The following is a 6,649-nucleotide window of genomic DNA, read 5'->3' as shown; positions in this document are numbered from 1 at the left end:
TACAGCAGGTCACATGGTTACACAAGCCATTGGTATGGTAAACACTCTTTAACTACAGGTCTGTTAGAAGCTGCTGGATTTGGATGCTGGCATAGCCACCCTGTGGCAGAGACCCACCAAAATTTGTGCAGGAAGTGTGAAGGCCCTCTGTCTTGCTCTTAAACAGAGTGATGTTAGTCTATAGAGTCAGTTGTACTGATGGCTAAGGTACCCTCTCTTTGGGCAGAGCATTTGGGCTATATGAAGCCAGCAGCCAAGCCTCTGCCACTGAAGGGAAAAGTGGTCTCTTAACATCAGGATTCCACTCTGGGACAATCTGGGTTAACCTCCCAAGGACTCATGTCTGAGCCTCATATAAGTCAGCAGAAAAGAGATAGAACCAAAAGGGCAATGTCTCAGTCTGTTATCTGTTGCTGTAGCAGAATACCTAAGACTGAGTAATTCATTAAAGAAAGATGCTTATTCAGCTCAGGCTGGAATTCCAAGACTGGACAGCCTTACCTAGGAAAGGCCTCACACTGCACCACAGCGTGGCAAAAAAGCACAAGGGGGACTAAAAGAAAGAACACACGGGAGAGCCACCCGGGCTCTCCATCTTGGTGATTAGTTGAATCTCATCAGAGAGAGATCTCACCCACTCCCTCTAGGATCAACCCAGTTCCCCAGTCCCCAAAGAGCAGCTCTAGTAAGCCCCATGGCCTAATCACCTCCTTTAGGACCCACCGCCTCTCCACACTCTTATGTTGGGGACCAAGTTCCAGCATGAGCATTGGAGAGGACAAGCCATGTCAACACCATAGCAGGCTGCTTTACTCTAAGTCATGAAGATGGAGCAAAGACTCATCTGAGACCACGCCTCAAGGGCAGGGCAAAGGAAGCACCTCCTGGAAGTGGAGAGGGTGTGAGGGAACAGCTGGAAGGGGAGAGCATGACACCTGGTGGAGACCTGACAGCCTGGCCCCAGCTTGCAGATGCCACAGGCATCCCTTAGCTGCAGCACTGATACCCTGGTAGCCAGTGGAGACCTGGCAGAAAGCAATGACAGCTGATGAGACTTGACACACTCATAAGAACAAGACTCACCAGAAGTCCTGCAGGAAGCTAGCATCCTTCAGGAATTGGTGGGGAAGAACACCTGGAACGGGGGTTACTCTTGATGGTTACTGTTCCAAGAGAGGGAGACAAATGTGACTTTGTGTTATTACAGTATGATCTCAGATCAGACCCATCTTCAAATCCTGCTGTGCCTCTTATGAGTCACATCACTGCCATGGGTGAGTTATTTCACCTTCCTGCACTCCAGTCCCTCCATCTACCCAGTGGGGATAAATCCACTACTTCCTGGAGCATCTGAAAATTAAATGAGATACAGCATTAAGAACTTAACACAGCACTCAGAACAGATCAGGAGCTTATAAGTAGCAACTGGTGGGTGGAGATGGAGAAAAACAGCAAGCAAACAAAATGCAAAATATATTGAATCTCAGAGGGAGGTAAGTGCTGTGAGGAAGGGCAACTGGCAGAGATGAATAAGCAAGAGATGAAGCTCAAAGAGGACTCTCCCTCCTCCCCACCCTGCCTCCCCACCTTCTCACCTCTCCCATGCAGAGCCCATGCTCTGTTCCCCATGACTCTCTCTGTGTACATCCTCCACATCTACTATAACACTGAGCTCAGCTACTCAGGGAGCCCAGTCGTAACCTCATGCCGACCCCCTAAAACACCTTCTCCATAAACAACGTGGGCAGTTAAATTGTTTACAGCACTCAAGAGTTTGCTGAGAACAAACAGGATATTGTTCACATTTGAGCTGGAAAGGTTACTAAATGATTCCTGTTTTTCAATTCAATGCTTACAACCAGATAAATCAGCTGAAGCTTATTTTTGTTAATAAAAGCACTGTATTCCTCCAGCTACGTGATATTTAACTAAATTAACATAGGTCGGAGGCAAAAATTGGCTGAAAAGAGAAACCAGGCTCACAACAAGTTTCTATTAACAGACTAATTAAAGTGGGCTTTGATGGTTTTAGGAAGTGTGGCCCCATCTGGGTGTGCAAACAAGGGCTTCTGGGTCATGGGAGAACTAATAATAGTCTCTTTTGGCCATGCTTTGCCATGGAGCCTTAACTCGTTAGGCCACTGGAAGCAGGCATTGTTCAACTCTCAGAAAAATATTTTTGTTTTGAAACTTATTCAACTGTTTTTGCTCTGTGATGTTAGGAACAGGCTCTCCCCACAACACTTTACTACTTTAAAGTTTCCCAAATAGTCTTTGTGGAAAATACAGGGGTGCCAAACAGCAAAATGTCATTTTCACCACTCCCCTGGCCACTGTTACAAAGACCCTAGATGCTACTCTGAGTGTGGGGCTCTCAGGAGACATGACTCTGGTTCACATACACTCTCTCCAGGTCAGCTCATAAGCAGGCTTTTTAGTATAGAAATTGGAGGGATGTTATGAAAAGCCACTTAAAATAAGGCCCAAAAGTGGGTGTGAGCTTTGAGTACTATACTGGGCAATGTTTAACAAGACTACACAGAGATCACTTAAATTAAGGGACTATGTGTGTACCCTTCCAGTTACTACTATTTGAGCCAGGGCATAGCTAAGGGTTCATCTAGTAGAGATTTATTTGATTTTTGTCCTGTAGGAAAATAATTTCAGATGTTACAGTTTTATTGCCCTGCATAACAATAGCCAACCAGTGGTCTTTGTCAGCAATTTTGTTTTGGTTTGAGTTTCGTTTGGGTTTTTTTGTTTGTTTGTTTTTTGTTTTGTTTTGTTTCTTTGAGACAAGATCTCCCTGTAAGTCCCAGCTAGCCTGGAACTTGCTATATAGACCAGGTTGGCCTGATTCTCACAGAGATTCACCTGCCTCTGTCTCCCAAGGGTTGGAACTGAAGCTGTGAGCCAGCATACCTGGCTCAGTTAGCAATTTTACTTCAAGATGTTTCGATTTGGTTTTGTGTTTTGAAAAAGGATCTCACTATGTAGCCTAGGCTGGCCTCTAACTCAGGGTTATTCTCCTTCAGCCTGCCAAGTGCTGGGATTATGTGCCACCACACACAGCTTTAACATGTGTGTGTGTTCCTGTACTTCTTTGTGAATCAGTTTTTCCTCCTTGCTGAATTTCTTGCTAATGACCTAAATAAGGTAACTGATAATCATTCTCTGAGTCTTGTTTTCAAGTTTTTAACAAGAATGAAAAATTACAAAGGTGATGATCATATACTGGGGAGAGGGGCAGAGCTCCTCTTTATGTGAGCCTGAGCTCCTGGTAAACAGCCACAGTTAAGAAATCCCCATACTCAATTCATAAAAGCAGCTTTCTGAACAAAGCTCTACCCTTACATGCTTGGATAAGACATCAGATGCTTCCCGAACTGATTTTCTCACTGGTCAATCCAGAGAAATTGAAAGGTACATGATCTGAATGAGCCAACCATCAGTAAAGTTTCTTTCCTTCCCCAGAACCACCCTCGGCTTGTACACAGATCCTTCTTTTTTCTCAGGAGGGAAATGGGGTGGGGGAGGCACAGGAAAGGAGTGCTGGCTGCCGTTTCCTGCTCAACTGTCTGGTTAGGCCACCTGTTTGTCTCACTCCCCCTATGCTAGCTAGTTCTTTATAGTCTTGATCTCTCTTTCCTTTCAAAGAAAGTTCTTTTTTCTTTTGGTCTTTTTGAGACAGGTCTCCCTGTAGTCCCAACTGGCCCGAACTCACTATGTGGACCAGGCTGGCCTTGAACTCATAGAGCAAGGCGTGCGCCACCATGCTGGGCAAGCTCCTTTCTATCTGACCTCCAAGGTGCTTGCTGTTGTGGTTTGAATGTGAAGAGTCCCCCACGGACTCATATGTTAAAAATTTGGTCTCCAGGTGGCACTACTGTTTGAGGGAGGTCATAGAAACTTTAAGGGATGGGGCCTGGTTGGAGAAAATAGGTCCTTGGGGGTGTGACTGCAGAGGTAAAATCTGGCCTCCAGGTCCTTCACTGTCAGCTTCCTGTCGGCCACACAGTGAACAGCCTCTTCTACCACATGCTCCTACTACCAGGATGTTCTGCGCCTCCACAGGCCCAAAATCAATAGACAGAGTATCTGAAACTGTGAGCCAAAATTAATCTTTTCTCCCTTAAGTTGTGCTGTCAAGTATTTTATCACAGTAACAAAAAGCTAACTAAAATATTCGTTGCAGTACTGTATTCTTCCAGCGAAATCTCTCTTTCCTTGAGTCTCAGGACATTCCTATTTGACTCCATTCTGGCTACAAAGGAAAGGGGCCCAGATGTTTCCATTGCAGCCTCATGCCCACCCTCCTCCCTGCATCTCCTGGGGATCCAGACAGGCCCCACTTCATGCCCATGTGCCAACCATGTGCCTAATTGCCTCCCACACCAATACAATTCTTCCTCTAAAACACGCTTCTTCACTTGTCCCCCATACGTTTTAGCAGCATTCTCTAGAGTCTTACGCAAAATGTGGTTCACAGACCACATCATTAAGAGCACTTGTCAACTTGTCAGAACTCAGAAGCCTTCCTATGCCCTTGCCTAGACTCCAGGAATCAAGAGCTGCAACCTAACAAGGTCTCTGGAAGAGGAACACGACATTCAAGTATGAAAGGAGCAGCTGAAGAACAAGGAACTGTGGCCTGCCTGAGTCCGCCTTACATCTTTGCTCTCCCTTGACTGCATAGAAGGGCACTTGTCCCAGTAGAAGGTCTTCCAGGCTCCTTGCAATGCTTTAAGAGTCAAGTCTCAACACAACCGTGCATAAACGCCTTTTTAAATGATTTATTATTTTTTAATTTTATTTGTATGAGTGTATTGCGGCGCACATGTATGTAAGTGTACCTGTGTCGTGCAATGCCCATGGAGGTCAGAAGAGGGTATCAGATTGCCTTGTAACTGGAGTTAGGGACTGTTGTTAGCTGCCATGTGGGTGCTGGGAATTGAACCTGGATCCTCCACAAGAGCAGCCAGTGCTCTTAACGGCTGAGACATCTCTCCAGCCCCATAAACGCCTTTTTATACGCTGATAAACTCCCCCACTAAACAGTTGGCTCCTTTTATAGTCACGATTCTTTCTCTTTTTCATAAGAGATGGCCCCTTCAGTTATGTATTCTCTGCAATCTCCCTTCCACCTTGTAGCAACGTATTAAAAATGCATGAACCAGCTGCTGCCCATCAACAGGCTTAATCACTGGCTCTGTAACTCTGCTCTGCTTTTGGTCTCCTTCCTCCAGCTGAAGAGGAGATGAAAGGTCTGACAGCCTAGACTTGCCTCACTGTATGACATGAAGGAACCTCTGTCCTGGGGACTCCTTTTTCAATTTTAAACTGTATTTTTTTATATGCATGAGTGTTTTGCCTGCATGTTTGAAGGTGCATCTCATGCATGCAATGCCTGTGAGGGCCAGAAGAAGGCATCAGGTCCCCTGGAACTGGAGATGAGGACAGTTGTTAGCTGCCATGTGGGTGCTGGGAACTGAACCTGGGTCCTCAACAGAAGCAGCCATTACTCTTAACCACTGAGCCATCTCTCAGCCACCCTAGGGCCTCCACTTATTCACTTTTTGCTTTTCATCTTTCCTTGCCAAGTTGACCTGAGTAAGGGGAATCATACTGCACTGCCTCAAGAAGTTCTAGAGAAAAGGGTTGCTGCTACATCCCTCCCTGTTGTCCCCCCACCTCCAACCAAGGACTGAGTGTGCAGGATTGCTGGAAGGGAAGTTGGTAGGGTGTTGGGATGGTCCTGACCAGGACAACAGGCCTGATTCTGAGTGCAACTCTGCCATTGGTAATTGTATGATGTCATCAAAGACCATTCATTCCTGACCGTCATCTCATCTGTAAAATGGAGAGATGCTCTTTTTTTTCATTTAAGTAGTTTTTAATGAAAGCCGTATATAAGACATTCTATGCCCGCATCTTTTGGATGCTTTCTTCCTTGGATTTTCCCTTTTCCTTTCCTACTTGGAGAGATCTGGCTTTCTGTTCCAGGATCTTTTTGCAGTCTTCGTCCAGCTTTAGCCTGCTGATCACCACCTTGCTGGGGTGAACGCCTACGTGGACCATCATGCCATTAGCCTTTTCCCACTGCAGCAGCTTGATGTAGATAACACGTTTCTTCCTGTAAACCTGGACCACTTTGCCAATCTGCTGACCTTCGTAGGGCCTCGCACAACCTGAACTTCGTTGTCCTTTCATATGAGCATAAACCGTCATCGTACTTCTGTCTCAACTCTTTGGAAAGAAGGGAGGACATAACCTTCCTAATGTGAGACGGTAATTGAAATGCCTTTTCCGGTTCTTGCTTTGGTCGGAAGTCAGAAAGGGATTGAACTTCATTTTGGCAGCTGCCGCTTCAGTGATAATCACAAGAAGGGGAAAATGCTCTTAAGAAGTAGTTCAAACTTGAACATGCATCAGCCTCTCCGGGGGATGGGGCGGGGGAGGCTGTTGAATCTCATGTAACTAAGACCATCACCAGAGTCTCAAATTCAGTTCATCTATGTTGAAGCTGGAGGACGTACTTCCGGCAAGTTCCCAGGTCATGGTAACGGACCAGGGACCTTACTCTAAACAAGCCAGGCTCCTCTGGCCAACCAAGACCATCGCAAAGGGTTCTGTGTGAGCAGGGCAGCTG

At 46.0% G+C, this 6,649-nt stretch overlaps 1 pseudogene; it reads right to left on the bottom strand.

Moving 5' to 3' along the window:
• Nucleotides 1–5,919: 5,919 nt before the first annotated feature.
• On the bottom strand, nucleotides 5,920–6,351 carry LOC103737822 (annotated as a pseudogene).
• Nucleotides 6,352–6,649: the final 298 nt, after the last annotated feature.

The sequence above is a fragment of the Nannospalax galili genome, unplaced genomic scaffold (genome assembly GCF_000622305.1).
Source record: "Nannospalax galili isolate Female #2095 unplaced genomic scaffold, S.galili_v1.0 scaffold1490, whole genome shotgun sequence".
NCBI classification, from domain to species: Eukaryota; Metazoa; Chordata; class Mammalia; order Rodentia; family Spalacidae; genus Nannospalax; species Nannospalax galili.
This window is presented reverse-complemented; position numbering and strand designations above follow the sequence as displayed.